Source organism: Solenopsis invicta, chromosome 4 (genome assembly GCF_016802725.1).
Source record: "Solenopsis invicta isolate M01_SB chromosome 4, UNIL_Sinv_3.0, whole genome shotgun sequence".
In the NCBI taxonomy this organism is placed as follows: domain Eukaryota; kingdom Metazoa; phylum Arthropoda; class Insecta; order Hymenoptera; family Formicidae; genus Solenopsis; species Solenopsis invicta.
In genome coordinates, this window is record NC_052667.1 from 1,002,815 (window position 1) to 1,021,510 (window position 18,696).

The following is an 18,696-nucleotide window of genomic DNA, read 5'->3' on the forward strand; positions in this document are numbered from 1 at the left end:
CTTTTCGCCTATTAATCGATACTTGCCAATGTCTTTTTTTTTTTTTAAGAAGCAGAGCGTCCCGCGACATTCGCGTACGAAATTTTAATCGTGCATTTAGAGTTTAATTATCCAGAATTCATATAAATGAATAAGCTACGTTCAGTATAACGTTCATCAAAGGCAGAGTAAACGAATTGGCAGAAAATTTCCACTTGTTCCGATACAATTTAAATAATACGCAGGAATGCATTGTTTCGTAACTGATGCGCGAAAAAAAGACAATATATTAATTCCGCGAGCAGCAAGTAAAATAAGAAAACACTCACCGCCACGGTTGTTCTCCACCGTCGTACGACACCTCCAAGGTGTCTGTTCTCGCTTCTGCTCCTCCTCCAAGTTTTCATCGTTGCACAACACTCACTCGCAAAAACACGAAACGGAAATACGATCGCGCGACTTTTTACACGACACACCTGTAAAATACACGAAATATAAATTAATTTTTAATAAATTAAAAAAATATCGCGACACACACCATGGTTTCAAACATTCGATCAGGCAGGATTCGTATATTACTCCGCGCTTTTAACTTTGTAATATATGAACAAAGTACGTTCAAGTCGCGATGCAAATTATATAAAAAAGTATTAAAAAGAAATAATAGTCACCGTGATGAAACAATGATTCATAATGCTCCTTCTCTATCGTTTCGATTTCTACTTGATGAACAAGTCACGCGACATGTCTACTTTTATAAGGTAGAATGTCGCTCTAGAACGTTTATGAGCTGTTATTGATTAATTATGCAAACAGACAATAATTAATCGTTTACAGAGAGTAATCGCGTTTTCTCTTGGCATTTGTCGCGATAGAATCTCTAGGAGTAATAACATGACGACACGTGGGACGCCTAAATGATTACAGAATGATTATTGGTAAACAGCAGGCTGTACAACATAAAGGAAAAATACTAAGGTCAAGATCTCGGCCAATAAAATATACATTACGTTATAAAATAAAAATGTATAATGCCAAATATTTGTTCTGTATTTCAGATTAAATTTTAATAATTAAATCATATTTAATCATTTTCTATTACTCGAATCAATTCGACCGAATCAGCCACACATCACTAAAATATATTGTACAAAATAGTGTGCGTTATATCGCGGTCTCTGAAAGTGATAGATAAATTGCGTATGGATCGACGAGTAATTCTAAGAGACACGAGATAAGAATAAGATCCAAACTCAAGCGTTATACATTAGTTGTCATATTCAAGAGATATCCCATAAATATCACGAAACGACAGTCTCTCGAATTCCTATCCTTTATCTCAATCAATTCTCACTTCCAGGAATCAAGTCGCGCAAAACATGTAACTCAAAGAAACCATATAGAAGTCCAAGATATGTACGAAACGGTAATCGCGAAAATTAATTAGTCGCGCAGATAGATCTCCAATCGATTGTGAAGCATAAGTGTGTTTCTCGAGAAGTACTACGAGGCATTACTACTTGCCTTGCTCGAGCGAGTGCGAATGGTAGCGCGGCGACCTTGTGTATGTACGCACCGCGCGCGTTGCGATACACAGTCGCGCCGTACACAATAGAATAACAAAGACCATTCGCCAATCGACTTGTTACCGTATGATATATCTTAATAGCTGCCACAAAAGAATTTAATTTTACCAAATGCTTTTTTTTCCTTGCGCTCGAAATTAATGTTGACGAACGCGTTATCTTCGCACATTAAGCCTAACATTAATTTCAAGAATACAATTTATCTTATCTTGATCAAGAAACTACTTATGTAATTTAATTCATACTGTTACTTCCTGCCAAATTTTTACGTCCCGAAAGGAGCATGACTTTGATAATTAAGAGTTATTTCGGTGTGTGTGAGGCAAAAAAGACTAATTAAATAAATAAATAGCGCGACTTTATTCCGAGATGTAAAAATTTATAAACAAAAAAGATAAGAACAAATTACATAATTTTTATTTTCTGATTACTTAAAGAGGAAGGCATAAGAGTATTATTCAAGAAACATTATTCGTAATATTACATTATCTCGATGTTACGGTAGACACGTTTAAATCACAGACAACGTTCCGGCTGATGGTGCAGCGATAAGAACTTGAGCGGATTTACAAATAGAGGTCCATTTACCAAGGATGCAATATCGAACAGTTTCCGAAACAGTACGGATGATAACCGTAGGGAATAGAAAGGAAACGACGAGGCAGCGGAACTTCCGCGAGCGCTTAGGAAATGACGGATACCGGAACGAGAATAGAAACAATTTCGTACGAGCAAAACAAAATCGAGCATTCGACAGCCGTAACAACGCATTAAAGATTGAAGATTGCCTTGTACAATCGTTTCGCAACGTGATTAATTAGATACGTGCGCAAAATGTAACAAGATATTGCCGCGAATTTTTGAGATCGAAATAAGCGTTTACATCTAAAAAACCGAAAACAAATTTGTTTCACGAATTTTAGATGCGGTGTTAGATACAAAATAATGAAAGCTTTCGTCTTCTCTTCCTAACGAATGCGTAGAACCAAAAAAAAAATTGTATGAAATTAAAGCCTCGTGGGCTGAGTTCTCGATAAAATACTTGTATTGCAATAAGTTTGCAATAACGTTCGTTTTATTACACAGTCCCCTGCGACTTTCCCGTTGCGCGGTTGTTTATGACTAGCAGACTAAAATCCACATGAACCACCGGCGAGTCGGAACAAACGCGCAGTAAACGACGCTGGTTGGCGCGCGTTAATAGCCTTCTTTTATTCGCGACGATGTTACAGCGCCGATTAGCTGTCCACACGCGGATTGCCGCACACCAATATGGGCCGCACAACGCGTATACCAACCGATATTTACGCGAGCGAATGCGTGTGCACGCGACTCGCGAGCGCTGCACAAACGCACGTGGTCGAGAAAGAGAGAAAGAGAGAGAGAGAGAGAGAGAGACGTCTAACGAGCGCGACCAACGCCGACGATAAATCAACGTTGCGTAATCGCGAGGTTGATTTATATCGCACCCAACGTATGCCGTTGACCCAACGTACGTTTCTTTTTTTCTTTCTTGCCTCCTCTTTTTGCAAAGTTTCGGTTTTTTTTAACTTCTTTGTTCCTAGATTTTCTGAAAAGGTGCATCGGAAATATACGACTTAGATTGAATAGTTGCGCAACCGAGTGGCTTTTCTCGTTCCTTATGCTCGCACGCTGATATCTCAACGGTGGTTGACATATCCTTGCTCGATAGGTACTTCATACATGTATGGATTGCGTAGGACGTTTCGCAAGACTTGCGGTGTGTTTCAAGAGCGTACTTCGTTACACCCGTGTTTACGTAATGATATTTTATATTAAACTGCTCGTTGTCATTCACGTTTATAATTTTTTTAAATAAATTTGATAGACATAATCCGTGGACGGTCTTTAATCCATCTTCTCTCACGCAGAAAATGCATTTTTAAATAACGTGTAACCGACTTTTGACGCGTGCAATCGATCAACACGACAAAGCTCCAAGTTGGGTCTCGCTTCAGTTAAAAGAAGCGAACCCACTGCACCGCTTTTCGTACGCGTGTTATTAGCACTGGTTTCCCGCATTGATTACCTCATCGCGTTCGGCTTTTCCAGCAGACATGATATCTCGGAAACATATCGATACACGCCTAACTGCCCACGTGCCTCTGCCACCTTCGAGACACGCCAGAGAAAACATTATCAATAATGCTCGCTCGGGTGTGACACCGGTTGTCGAGTTGCAAACTCGAGAAGAGATTGTCTTTATTGTTAAAGAAAAAAAAATTCACATCCTTCTTTCGCAAAATCATTTTCAAATTACGTATTTTTTTTAGTACGTAATCTATAATTCAAATTAATTTATTTTTTAGAAGATTTTTATATTATCAGATTTTCTTTTATCTTACAAATAAAAGAAGCAGACATTTAATTTAAAAAATCATTAATCGATACAATCAATTTTGCGCAACGAGATTTCCGAGAAATCATTCGATATTGTTTCGGGTCGACGAAAGTAGCAAATTCGAGCCGATCACTAGCAAGAATTCATATCAAAGATTCAGGGCGGCCGCTAACACAACGTTTGTTAGTTTACCAGAGTATAGCGGGCGAGAACGTGCGGAATTTTAAACAGAACGCGAATATCCATTCTAGTCACTTCGGTATCGCTGTTATTCTGCATCGCTTAAATATTAGCCAGTCTATTGTGGTCGCGCAGTAACATACGAGTGTATTAAAATAAGTCTCTATGTTCGAATATCATTAACGGTAGCGGCAATAATTTTGAACAAACGATAATCGCATTTTAAAGTGTGCATATTTACAATCCAATCTTAGATTTAATCAATAAAGTTAATAATTAGATTCGTCAGGTAAATTAAAACGGGCGTTTGCCCAACTCGTTTTCAAGTCTACTGGTCACGGTCGGATGCAATATTTTTGTTTCGTTTCTTTCGTTATTCATAAAAAGATTACATGTCCGTAGTATTGCGCGATGAAAAATAAATGCACACACGTTATAGTAGAAAATAATATCAATCAGTTTCAGCAATAAATAAATTTTACGGAATTGATTTTACTTTCTCTCATCGAAAACGAAAAGAAATCGAAAATGATATTGAAATTGAAATGTTGGCATTATAAAATAAAGATAAATATATATATATATATATATATATATATATATATATATTAAACAATAATAATGTAAATTATGTATTGTATATCGTATTAGGTTTAATAAATTTTTAGAGGATAATATAATATTTTTAAGTATATCAAATAATATGAAATTGTTCAATTTTTATCGTTTAATTAAGTTTTTCAAAATTTTACTGTCCTTTATTCGTAAACTTTTTGATTAATAATCTCTACCGAACCAGACGCGACGCAAGATTGAATTTTGGACGAAATTCAATCCGAAACATAAACCTTCCTTCGTCGCCGCGCCGTCCCCTTTCTCCAGAAAGGATTTTCTCTCTCGACATAACGATATAAGGCGCGCATAAGGTGAAGGTATCGATTGCGCAACATCGATATTATGCAACCGAATCGGCTTCCTGCTGTTATCTAACCGCACGGAGTACAGGAACTCGGCGAAGACTGGGACGCGATGATGACGTAGTTGTCCAAAGTTTTCTTCTTCCGCGATCAGCGGTGACCGCTTGTCGATGACTTTACGTCACCATTTCTGTGTTACCATAAATGGATTCTTACCGGGGGCGTAACACGTAACGCGACGAAAAATTCTAATTATCCCATACCAAACAGGTAGCTCATATGTAACACCAATTGTGAAAAAAAGTATGTATTTGTACAAAATTATTTGATAACTGATTAATTTTTTTCCATTTAAAATTTTAGATGAAATATATATAAAAGTGTTTCAGATATAAAATATCTTGCAAATTGTTTGTAAATATCGAGACAATCTCTTAATAAAATTATTATAAAGTAAATTTTTAATTTTTAGTGGTTCCTATTTTGACAATATGCAAAAATTAATGATTTTCTATAAAATTAAAACACAATACGACAATCAAAGTAAATAAAAAGTAATCTCTTATTATGTACTCCTGTTGTTGAAACTTAACAGCATAAAATTAGACTTTAATATTAAATAGTACTGTGACTATAAATAGCAGTTTGGTAATTAAGTACCAGTCATTTTTTCTAACCTTGACCTCAAGTTTTTGCAATCAAATTAACTCGTTTGCTTCCAGAATACCTCATACGGAATGTCTAATTTGGATTGCAAATGTGGCAAAATATTAAACAAAATATTAATCACTACCGTCTCATTTGCCTTGGTGAGATTACACGCTATTGACAGAAACAATCTTTCTCAGATACAATTCGCTTTAGAATAAATTTATCAATTATTTCGAAACTGTCACGTATCTGATCATTTACTAATGTAAATAATATAATATATTCTAAGTATATTATGTATTTTTGAAAATATAAGACATCTTAATTCGTTTCTCTACTGAAAATATTTTTTCTATAAAATATAAATTATAATTAATTCGACATTGTTTAACACTTTTTAATTAGTATACGCAATTTTTTATTTAGGTTGTATCAAAAGCATAAAGTTTATATTCCAAAATTCTACATTATTGTATTTATGTATTTAACGTAATCAAAGTAATAACCTGCAACAATATTCCACTTTAACACTAAACGTCTACCTGATATTCACTTCGTATTGACTTCGTTGCATACGCGGTCTTCGTATCAAGCGTATAAAACTCACAATCAGAAGGCCGCGTTTAACGTTAAATGTAGCGCTAAATAAAGGTGAGAATACGTGTTTTAAAGGTATTCGCGCTGTGTAATTAGCGCTAAACGTGATGGTCTGATCTTCAGTTCAATTTGTCTAATATGAACGTGACACGCGACTTAAGCACGAAATGAGAGTCGGGCAGGCATATTTAGCGGTAAATGCGCGCCGAGAATACAAGCTATTGTCTTGTGAGCGTGTGCACCGTGTGGTGGATTAATAAATCGTGCACCATGCGCGACGGTATCAAGGCAATATCGGCTTCTACCCAATCGAAAGGTTCGCTACCGATGGAATGACACGCGGCCAATAAAGCTCAAATCACGCAGAACGACCTTTCGAACTTTCCTCTCAAAACAGTTGTTCGCTGTAATTGACTTTGCTAAGAATTCGAAAATAGTGATGCAGAAACATCTGGTGCAAACGTGGCTCGGTTTTCGGTATATGACTCACTTATGCTGCCCATTCGTTGCAACCTTTTTTTCATCGTCAACAGCTAATTAGTGATCTTTTTTATCTTATTTATTATTTTTAGAAACCCACATACTTTTATAAATATTTTTACTAAAATAAAGTTTAAAAAAAACATTACAAAATTTATAGTTATTGTAGACCCTAATCACGAAACAAATCACATAGCATCGTGACAATATCGAATCCGATAAAATTTGGCACGTCCTTCCTGGAGTTACCATCTATCAAAAAAGATCTCGTTGTATTGCTACTTGAGAAAAGAAATATCTCTACGGATAAAGGTCTTGAGAGACTGAGACATTCGATGAGGATGCAAATTAGAAACGTCTCGTTCCGTCTGACTTGAACTTAAGAAGCGCGAACAAAATCGTTGCGTAGATATCGTGATTTCTGATTCACATTATACCACTGTGGTGTCTCAAGACTACCTACAGGAGAGCGATAAGTATGCGATTTATGTGTTCCTCAGCGACGTTCATTGTGCGAGTTCGCGTATGTCACAACTCGCCGCGGATTGCATCAGCGACGCTTTCGAGTGCCGCGGTACGGTAGTCTATTGTTGCGTACCTACCGCGTATTATCGTATGGTACGCACGATCCGTTTCCACTTACTATCACCCCGTTACTTTCATCGTGCGCCTCGCCCATACCTCTTCGGTCAATTCGCCGCTCGATCGGCCACAAAGATGGGAAAGGTACACACGCTTGCCGCTGTTGTTCCCGATGCAACAATGAATACCAGCAAGTTTTAATACGTAGAATCATTATACGTATTAAGAAGCTTAAGGCGTATCGGATGTTTGTACACAAACTCCAGTTTCCCAGTTTCTAACTCTCTCGACTGTAAGCTTTTAATTCGTAACTCGCAACTTTCAACCATCAAACTGCTTGGTGAATATTCGCCAAAAACGTCGCCAGAATCACAAAGTAGATATGATTTACGATAAAATCGCGATTCTCTAGAATAACCTCTTTTATCCCCATCGATTTTTCTTTATTCGCTGAATATGTCCAACAATTCAACAATGTGTCCAATCATCCAAGACAACTGAATATTCGATAGAAACTTCTCTCAATCTGTCGTAAATGTAAAATGCACTGCACGTAATCATAGTTGCATCAACTATTTGTATAAGACCGTTTAATGATTGAAATGAAGGTGTGTTACAACCTGATTAGTTTTTTTTTAATTATTATAACATGATCAAAATTGTTGTGTACGACAGTCGTCGAATACCTAAGGATCTTTCACGGCTTGACCCGCGGAACGTACTCCTCGCAGGTGAAGGCGCGACGAGGCATGGCGCATCCCGGAAGTAGGTGCGTCCAACGTAGTTCCTCCTTTCGAGGCCAGGAGGTTCCTAATGGTCTCGCTATTGTCGTTACGCGCTCGGTATTAGCAACTGTATTTCGTTATCTTGTCGTGCCCACACGTCAGAAAAGTGTATAATAAAAGGAAACGAGAAAAGAAAGAGAAAGATTATTTGTTATTTAGAATAAACTTGTGAATGAATGTCACACGTAGCATACGAATATGATAAAATCTAGAATTTCCTTTATTCCCCAGCAAGTTCGCAATACCGCCGAAATGTTGCGTGAACTAGATTTAAAAGTTTAAAAGCGCTTGGACTTTTTAAGAAATAATTAGTAATTCTATGTGGAGAAAAGAATTCTTGAAATTATATTCTAACGACCTTTTCATTCAATTTCATTTGTCTCAAAATTTCGTGATTATCTAGATATTAAAATAAATGAATGTAGAACCGAGTTAAACGCTAAAGAAGAAAAGAAAAGAGAGAGTGTGTGCCCGAGGATGGGTGAGGTGCGCGCAGAGGGAGAGGAGAAGTTGGTCGTAATCTGTGGGAGAGGACGAGGAGGCAGCCAGGCATGTCCGAAGGAAAGGAAGCTCCGCGGACCTCAGTTCCGCTCGTTCTCGTCTTCCTATCCGATTCTCTCGCTCTCCCCCCCCCTCTCTCTCTCTCTCTCTCTCTCTCTCTCCACCTTCAACGTAAGTGCTCGTACGAGCGACTGATTTCGAGTCGAGTGTACTACGACGACCGTCTCGTTGTCCGTTCGCCAAGGCGTGGGTGTATGCGTGTGCGTATGCTCACCCGTAGAAGCGACACACTCCGCTACCTCTCCTAGGCCACTTACCTTCTTTTCCCCTCCCAATTCTGAGGGACGCGAGGACGATTCGTTCGAGAGATCGAACGCATCCAACGTTACGGCGACCCCGGCTGTACGAGTATTTGACGATTCAAACTAAACTTCAAAGGGAATTCTTCGATAATCTTGACGGTTTTGTTCAATAGGCATCGATATAATAACGGTAATTAATGAATCAATCCCCCACACTTTGTGAATTAGCTATCTTACGATTCAATCGCCAACGAAATGTCTCGTGAATATAAGATATAAAAATAAAAATATTTCTTTATACAACAAAATATAAAACATACAGAAAAATATTTATACGTGAAACCGTTGAAACCTCATCCATAATCATAAAAAAGTAACTTAATATGTATAAAAAAGTATAAATATTTCAAACAAATAACTTTTTTGAGACTGGGTGCACAAGTAAAATTTGGATTGAAGATTATATAAAACTGAATTAATGCATCGTATATCTTACCATAAATAAGATTTGGGAAATGTGGCATATACTAGGCATCTTTGAGGTACAGATGGCTTGTTTACGCTTCAGCAAACCGTCGCTTGGAGTTCAACCGCGATCTTGTCCGTGTCCGGAGCGGAAAAATGTTAATTTGCATAAATGATCGAGGGATCTTCCCGTATCCCGGAAAACGGGTGAACGCCACGTGACACTAATGCCGTCTTTCGCATAGTAATCGAGGAAGCGATAGTTTCCTAGAACGCAGGTCTTCTCTTTAATCGGTAATTCGACTCCCAGTAATACGACTCACTTGTCCAAGATATTCAATGCATACATTTATGTCTTAAAATTGTAATCGAATATTTTTGTCAGCAAATTATTTACAGTTAATCTCTATTTATGAATCATCAGTAATTTAAACTGCCCATAGAATGCCTTCGATACTCGACGGCGCGTCACAAAAGAAACCTATTTAAACTTTGTTTATACTTTGATTATTAATATTTTTAGATAATCTTTATTATTAAATAAAATATATGAAATAAAAAAAGTGTCAAGAAACATAATTAAGAAATATTAAATTAAATGAGGGCAAGCAATTCAAACGTTTCCATCATTAATGATAAAAGTAATCTCTGATCTTTTTAAATTTCTGCATCTTCTCAAATTCGTCGATTCTACTCAACTATAATTAGATAATCGTCACTTGAATTTTCATATCCGATATCACGTCCATCCATCCTCGATGCTATCCCCATCTCTTCGCCCTTTCGGCGTGGACAGTCCGCTTACGTATTTTCGCGTTCATACCAGTCGCGCGAAGAAGAAAGCACAAAAGAGGGAAAGAGAAAGAGAGAGATCCCGGACGCCTGCATCACCGAAGAATGCCGTGTAATGATGCTGCACATCCGGGACGACGGAAAAGGGGAACACCCTTCCCCCGCACTCTCCCTCTGCCCACCTTCTCGCTGCCGTCGTCATCGTCGGCGTTCTTCACTCACCGTCCTTTCTACTTTGTGCATCTCTCGGCTTCCGAGGTGCTTCTGCGGTATGGTGCAGGCCGTGTGGCCGAGAGAAGCGCATGGTGGCGTAATCGCTCTCGAGAAGAGGCTGCTCTTCGGTCGCGATGCAACGGGGCGAGAGGCCGGGAAGAGAGAGGAACGGACCGGATTCCAGTAAAGGTCTCGTCATCGTTGTTCGACACACAATCGGTGGGATGCACGCGCCCGTCCTGATTACCCCGGATCGAAAGCACCGAGTAAATGGAGAAGCCGAATCGAAAAATGCGACGAGCGTAGGACATAAATCGAAAAATGCGACCAGCACCGGACATAAATCGAAGAATATTTCAGATCAGAACACATATGGAACTGTTGGGAATGGATTCCAAATCCGAATTATTTCATTTTTCCTACAAAACAATAGAAATTTAGGGAATAATTCCGATCGGAATCCATTCCGAACAATTCGCATAATACGTGCCCGGTTTAATTTGAACTGAACCTGGTTTAGTGATTGTTCTTTTTAATTATAATCTTATTTATGATGTAAAAGAAAAAATATACATTCTATAAGCAGTTCAAAGTAAAAAAAATGCAATCTTTGAATCTTTAGGAAAGTCTAAAGTCTTCCATTAAATTATTTATTTCGTAACAAAAGATATGTCTAGTGGTATTTTTTAGCGGATTCGATCGCCGCTGATAAAATGAACAAGAAAAATCCGAGCTGAAACTCGTTGGTTTGGATGCAAAACTTAAAAATGTCTCTGATATATTGGAATTTGCACCGAACAAAATCTATTAAAAAGTAAATTCGTTAAAAATATCTATCGTAAATTGCGTCATCTGTTAACATTGCATTATTGGTTTTATGATAATTTTATATTCTATGAAAAACATGTCGACTTTTTCACCTACCGAACGGAATATTACAGCTTATATGGAAGTTTCCATATTTTTATATACAGCTTATCGCACAATCGATTTTGCTATTCTGTCTCAAAAATTATTTTCTCAATTTTCAGCTTCGTAAAATTTTACGTAATCTTCGAATTAACGCAAAATTTTCGTGAAAGATTTTAGTTCATACGCGTTCATGGAAAGTTATTTGATAATGATATTTCTAAATCTGCGACATAGTTGCTATCATTAATTGTTAGCTTTTTCGTAATAATTCGTTTATCGTAGAGATGTTCGGAGGGATACCCGTATATCGTTTAGGATATAGCGTTCGCACGCGGGATGAAAAATGACATGGAAGAAGGCATCGCGGGGGAGAAACATCAGTGATCTCGCCGTTGTTGAGGTTGCCTTCAACTTGCTACAGGACGTAACAAAAGACGACGAGAGGGAAAAGAAATTTCAACGAGGGTCGCGAGGGCGAGGCCTGCCCTGCCTCTTTTTCCTGTCGGTCCTATCTTCCACTTGTTGCCTAACTTGGTCTGGTTCTCGTCTTACGTGACGGGCTTTTGAAAATCGAATAGTCACGGTCGTTCGCGGACGGGGAAATGTTTTCGTTCGTACCGCACTATCCCCATGAGGAGTGTAACCGTCCCCCGTGTCATAAATGTTCGAAAGAAAAATCAGAGGAAGTTTGATAAAAGAGAATCTTTGCTATAAGATTCCTAAGTCCATGATCGATAATGAGCACTTCAACCGACCGGTAAGTCGACAGTTTCCGCAAAAAATCGCGGAAGAAGTGGCATAAAGATTTGAAAAACTTTATCATCTTATAACCCGGCCTGACAAGTTATCGCCCAATCGCACTGCACTGCGGCGCATTAATGTTCCAATGCCCAAGGCCTATGTCTCGATTACAGAAGCATGCAACAGCAAATTAGTAATAAACGGTGCATCGAATAAAATAATGATACGCGTAAAGATTCGTTAAATATTCAAACGGATACGTGAGTTGCTTCGCAACGTTACGTGAATGCATGCAAAATTTCTGTGGAATTGTGCGGCTGACGCTGAAAGCCGGTTGCGAGAAATGAACGGGAAACCGAGACTTAAGCGGATTCGATGAATTACTCACCACCGCGATAAAACCGTGCTACATGGCGCCAGGAAGGAAGAAACGCGAACTTTAGTCGATGACGAAGACTCGTGCCGCAGGCTTGGTCCGTTTATACTGTGGATGGATGTTCTAGACCTATAATTAAAAAATCGCTATTAATATGTTATCGCATTGTACGATAATTAGGAAATTTATATTTTCTTAAATCGTCATCATCGCTGTCTGATACGAATTAATAATGTATCGTCGAAGTAAATCGGTACTTTTGTTGCGCGAATAAAATAGCTCGCCAGTGAATATTAATTCGACAGACGTGTATATCGCAAACACCTTAAATCACAATGAAGCTTCTTCCTGAAGAAGCGGGGAATTCCTGTTGGAATTGACGACAATCGATCGATAAGCACGGCAAATTATATTTGGCCGCGGGTAGAAGACCGGCTACGGCCGGTCGACGCGCGTAGGAATTTAATTTGCACGACGATACCGCCGCTTAATTTCGCCATCCAAAATTCCGAGACGCCGAGAAACGCGTAAATAGATCGACGATCGTCTCTCTCCACGGGGGGATTCTAAATACTGCTTAGTAGACGGTGACGAGGACCTTCCGTAGTTATTTTTGCTATTAATTCTCAGAAAATATTCCACTTGCGCGAGTATCATAAGCACTAAAAATTAATACCGCTGAGATACATTACTAAATTAGGTTGTGAACCGTGATTGCATCCGCGGTAAATACGTTCGTATCAACGGCATGCGTTTCCGAGACTAATTCAAAGTTCTCTTATTAAATTCGAAAAGATTTCTAGAAAGTTAGAACGAGCCATTTTGATGGACAATAGTTATTATTGTAAGCAACATAATGATACATTTTCATAAAAAAGTCACGCTTAAAAGAAAATTTTCAAAATGTAATCGAGTAAAACATTAGAATATATCGACTACTCAAGCGTTAAACACAATGACGGTTGTACGAATTATTCTAATCGATAGATGGACAACTTCGCTGGCAGGAGCTCGTCGAAATAAAGTAAACATTTCAACAACCACGTAAAACGCTTCAGTCAAACGCGTCGTGCTTGTACGTGTGCACAACATTTTCCCTTTTCCCTTTTTTTTCAGTACGATCGCATCCTGATTACACAAATTAGTCGTCTCTAGGCGCACTGCCGCCAAGAGCGATTCGCAGTTAGGCTAATCGACGCGCTCGTAGTCTATGTTCTTGTTGGTTCAACAACCATAATAAGCCCGCGATTACCACAGTGATAATATACCACGCGTTTCCTCCGATTACTTACAACGTTGCTCGTTTCGCGTTTCTCTTTTTCGCGGCCCTTTCTCACTCTTCCTCTGCCCATTTTTATCTTTCTCGTTCAAACTATTAATTTTTTTAAATCATCTGAAAAGTTAAATTTAATTCCCAGAGTGAAATAAGTATCTCTCTATATATACATTTCTATCGATCCCAAACTTCCTGTATCTATTTCTCCACGCGTCTATCTCGTTCCTTTTTCATCGGCGACCCGTCCGGCGCCACGACTTACAGCTTCGCCGTGCAATAAATTGCATATCGCCCTCATTAGACTCGCTTTCCACCGTTTCTCATTCGCAGTGCTCGCTTTTGCCGCACGATTATTACTAGGATTAAGGCAGATTCCCGCGCGCGATATGCCGCGTGGAATAATGTTTCTGACGTTTCCAGTGCGGAAACACTATTTCTTAACTTATCGGCGCAATGTTGCACAACGTTCGATCGTTATCGCGAATTATTACGTATTGCGTTTAAATGGTACCGGGAGCCATTCGAAATATTAATTTCGCGCTTGCCTAATTGGAACGGGATTCGCGCGGAGTCGATTAAGCGAATTTACCACCTCGCAAATTCCCGATTAAATTCTTCTTGTCTAATCCGTTTATTTTTGAAAATAATTTGCGACTTATTCAGTCGACGAATGTATCAAAATAATTCACGATGTTCTTCCTGTATCTCATCTATCGACTTCAAGACAAATTTTATTTCGCATTTAGTAAACTTTTGTGTATATATATATATATATAAGTTAATATAGAAAAAAATTTAACAAATACTAAAAAATATAATTTTTCGTATTAATGTAAATAATATTTAAAGATAAATTGATTGCCAAAATTGATCTTTTTATTTGATCGTCCTGACCTGCAACCTCATACCTAAATTTTCATTACCAAATTTTATAGAAATACACATTTAATTCAAAATTCATTACGTCAATTTTCGTTCTCTTTTAAATAATAGAATTTTAATTCCAGATCGGATTACGCAAACCGTAAAATAAAATTAATTTTTCTTAATGATCTATCTTTCTATTTTTATAAATACTATAATAATAAAAGAGTATGTATGAATCCACTAATTTTAAGAAAAAATTCTTTAAAAATTTTTTAGAATCTTTTTAAAATTTTTTTCTTAAGAAAATGTCTTTTTCTTAAGAATTTTAATAAAATTTAAAATTATTTTATATAACAAAGTAGTTTAGTTTTATTTTTTAGAATGTTTAGAACTTTTCGCCTTAGAAAAAATTCTAAATTTTCTTAAGTAAAAAATTCTACAATTTTCTAAAAAAATATAATTAAAATATTTTGTTATATACAATAATTTTCAATTTTACTAAAATTCTTAAGAAAAGAAAATGTTACAAAAAAAATTCTTAAAAAAATTTTTAGAATTTTTTTCTTAGAAAAAAATCTTTTCTTAAGAATTTTAATAAAATTATTTTATATAACAAAGTAGTTTAATTATATTTTATTAAAAATTAACTAAATTTTATTAAAAGTAAAAATAATAAAATTCGCCAAACTACGTTATCCCACAACTATTACAATTTTTAAAATAAATTCTAAGAAAAAAATTTACGCGTAATTTTACCTGACCTAGTCTCTAATTTACTCCAATTCATTTCATTCGCCGTAAATCGCGAGGAATTCTTATATCAAACTAGATATGCTTTGCATTATGACTTACATTTCGACGACCACGTTTGGAAATTGGAAAAAAATATGTTGCTCCTCTCGGCCGCTCCCATTACTGCTCTCCGCACGTTGACACCTCGGAATTTTCGCGAAGTCGTTACTTCGTTAGAAACACTTCCAAGTACTCTTCACCTCACACTATCTCTCTCATCTTTCGTACTTTCGATACGCACTCTTCGTGATACACGTTCGACATGCGTTCTTTGCCCATCGAAGCACGTCTCCTTCATCTCGCACACACAACACTTTCCGTGAAAATACGATACTCTGCAATCGACGCCCACGCCCCACGCCCGTTTTGTTTCACCAGGACGCGATGATCACCGTCCGCGACGCCCGATTCGTTTCACTAGGACGCGAGCGCCGTCCGCAATCACTTCCACGGCATCGGAAGCTCTTTGGCAATCGGGCGGGAAAATATCGCCTCCCCCCCCACCCCCGCCGCCATTACTATTCGCCGCGCGTGACGTAGGCACCTCGAAATTTTCGCAAAGTCGTTACTCCGTAGAGGCACTTCTAAGTACTTTTCACTACCTCTCACCTTTCGTGCTTTCGATACGAACTGTTCGCACCTTCGACACGCGTTCTCTCCGTCCTTTACCCGTCGAAACACGTCTCTCTCACACACGACGCGACGCCGACGCTCGCGACGCAATTACCGAAATGCGACACTCCGCCGATATCAGTCTCGTTTCGCGAGGACAGACTACCGTCCGCAGCCGCTTCCACGGCATCGGAGGATCCTTGGGAAGATCCTTGGGACCGTTCTTGGGGCCACACGAGCCTCCTATCGACGAATTACCTTCTCGATCCGCGATCAATAACGGACATCAAACGCGATCGTGCCGGGTAGTCGGGGCGACTGTCGAGTACCACCCACTTCTACTAACTGCTGCTTAATAACAAAATCGATTAGTCGCACGCTCCGCATCGATAAGTACATAAAAATCGAAGTGCATAAAAATCGCACAATTACTAAAAAATCTAATCTACGAACATCTTGTTAGTCGAAGGAGTATTATCGCGTTTCTTGACAGAGTAAATAATCAGGATTCTTTGAGCGGGCGTGTTTACGCTATTTACCTTACGTGAGGAAGACTTCAGAATGTGCGTACATGCGGAGCAGAGCGCGCGACCAAAACAATCGATTGTAAACAACACGACGACACTCGGGTTGGCGTAAGAAGGAAGCGGGGTGGGAGTTGAGGAATGCTCGCGCGTTTTGTTTTTTCAATCTCAAGCACCAGGAAATTGCGCGGGCACCTTCACGCCGCGCCGCGCGGCCGGCGCGGCGTATCATAACCTTTTGACTAGTGCTGACACACAACACACGCGTCTCTGGACGATTATGTCTGCGGGTGCTGATTAACTTACGAAATAACACTAAGAACAAACCTCGCGGATCGAAAAATGCGATCGACCGACGGCCGACGGATCACTGACGCCTCGCACGACGAGCTTCGGTCGAACGGACTCTCACGAAACTCGCGGTCTTACAACAGATTGCTGGTACATTGGTGAGTACGACAGTAATCAGCACCTTGACATAAAGATCGCAGAGCACCTTGCACGATGCTTCCGATGTCGACCGACGCGCAGTTTATCAACGCCATTAACAATCAGTGCGGTCATCTTCATGCGACTAGTGCGATTCTCTAGTAACTAGACACCTACTTGGTGGGAGGTCGCGCTAGTCGCGTGAAGATGTCCGCACTGATTGCTAATGGCGTTGATAAACTGCGCGTCGGTCGACATCGGAAGCATCGTGCAAAGTGCCGTGCGATCTTTATGTCAAGGTGCTGATTACCGTTACTCAACAGTGTGCCAGCAATCTGGTGTTAGACCGCGAGTTTCGTGAGAGTTCGTTCGACCGACGGTATCGGTGATCCGTCGGCCGGCGGTCGATCGCATTTTTCGATCCGTGAGTGTTACTTCGTACGTTTATCAGCATACGCGAGAGCACGGACGTAATAATTGTTCGGAGACGTGCGTGTGCTTTGCGTTAGCAACGGTTTTAGCCACTGGACCAAAGATTATGTCGCTCGTCGCGGCGAGGTGAAGCGGTGTCGCATGAAGTTGCCCGCGCGTCCCTATCGTTCGAGAGTCGGCTAACGTCATTGCCGTCGGGCGTCGGATGCCGAGTGAGGTAGATCGCAGCCGTTTGGCGTTAACTTTTCGTTATTGTGACATAATAAACGCATCGCGCACTTCGGAAGTGTTGTTATTAAGGTGATCATACCGCCGTACTCACAAATATACCGGGAACTTGTTAGATTGCGAATTCGTGAGACAGCATTCGACCGAAATTCGAGCGACAGCATCAGTGATCCGTCGGCCGTCCATCGATCGCATTTTTCGATCCGCGAGTGTTTATTATCAGTGTTATTTCGTACGTTTATCGGCGTATGTGAGAACGCGAACAATAATCGTCCGGAGACGCGTGCGTTGTGGGTCTTAGCAACGGTCGCGACGGTCGCAGCCAACCGATTGAAAAGGTTATGTTACGCCGCGCAGCGCGGCGTAATAATAACCGCGCGATCCCCTGGGACTCATGATTCGTCGTCTGGCGCGTTAACTTTCCTGACGGCGTCAACGGAAGTGTCGTCCAGGATGTCCGCGCGATCGTCGAGGTGATTATTGCCAAGTAATAGTGTTTTCGTAAGTGTCATAAAAAAGCAACAAGAGAGGAAGAGGAGGACTTAAGAGACATCAGGAAACAGCGGAGCAACCACAAGGTAAACGAGTAAACATTATTTATATTGTAAATTAAATTATTTTAAGAAAGCGTTTGTCGAATTTTTAAAAAGTCTAAATAGAGATTAGGTGATGGAGACTTTTGTAAAAACATATAATTATTTCATTAATAATTTGTGTTTGAGAAAGATGAATCAAAAGACTCAATGTGCATGTAATGTAATTAGTTTTTCAAATATTAATTACTACGGACGTTACTATAATGTGAATTATATTTATCTGTGTTTTACAGGTCGACGTTGAAAACTCCGCTGCTGCGCATCGTGTGTCGGTGAGCAAATTATATTTTAATCCAGTAACGAATCTCTGTTGTATCTCTGAATATATTAATAGAGATTCATTGCTTTAGATATTATAGAGGTGCCAACTTTATCTTGGTTCACGTATACCTTACTTGGACGTTTCTCTCGCGCGAGTACTGAATCACCGTTGCGAGCGAATCACCGGCATCTAATATTAAAATAAAATAAGAAAACGCAGTGAATAATGAAACGCGAGTGTTTAGCGATGTTTGTTTA

The 18,696-nt window shown here is 39.2% G+C and overlaps 1 protein-coding gene and 1 long non-coding RNA gene across 3 annotated transcripts in view; one reads left to right on the forward strand and one right to left on the reverse strand.

Moving 5' to 3' along the window:
- LOC120357642 overlaps positions 1-17,066 on the reverse strand; it is a 92,642-nt gene extending 75,576 nt beyond the window's left edge. The window contains exons 1-4 of one of the 2 annotated variants that reach the window (XR_005574659.1): positions 16,508-17,066; positions 15,417-16,316; positions 12,434-12,550; positions 309-455 (exon numbers count right to left, since the gene is read on the reverse strand). This is a non-coding gene — a long non-coding RNA (uncharacterized LOC120357642). Of the gene's footprint in view, positions 1-308; positions 456-12,433; positions 12,551-15,416 lie in introns of both variants that reach the window. The other variant, XR_005574658.1, reaches the window with a different exon arrangement.
- Positions 17,067-17,260: 194 nt separating this feature from the next.
- LOC105195771 (ets DNA-binding protein pokkuri) overlaps positions 17,261-18,696 on the forward strand; it is a 49,703-nt gene continuing 48,267 nt past the window's right edge. The window contains exons 1-2 of the mRNA XM_039448662.1: positions 17,261-18,159; positions 18,411-18,449. The gene's annotated coding sequence lies outside the window, so the exon portion shown is untranslated. The remainder of the gene's footprint in view (positions 18,160-18,410; positions 18,450-18,696) is intronic.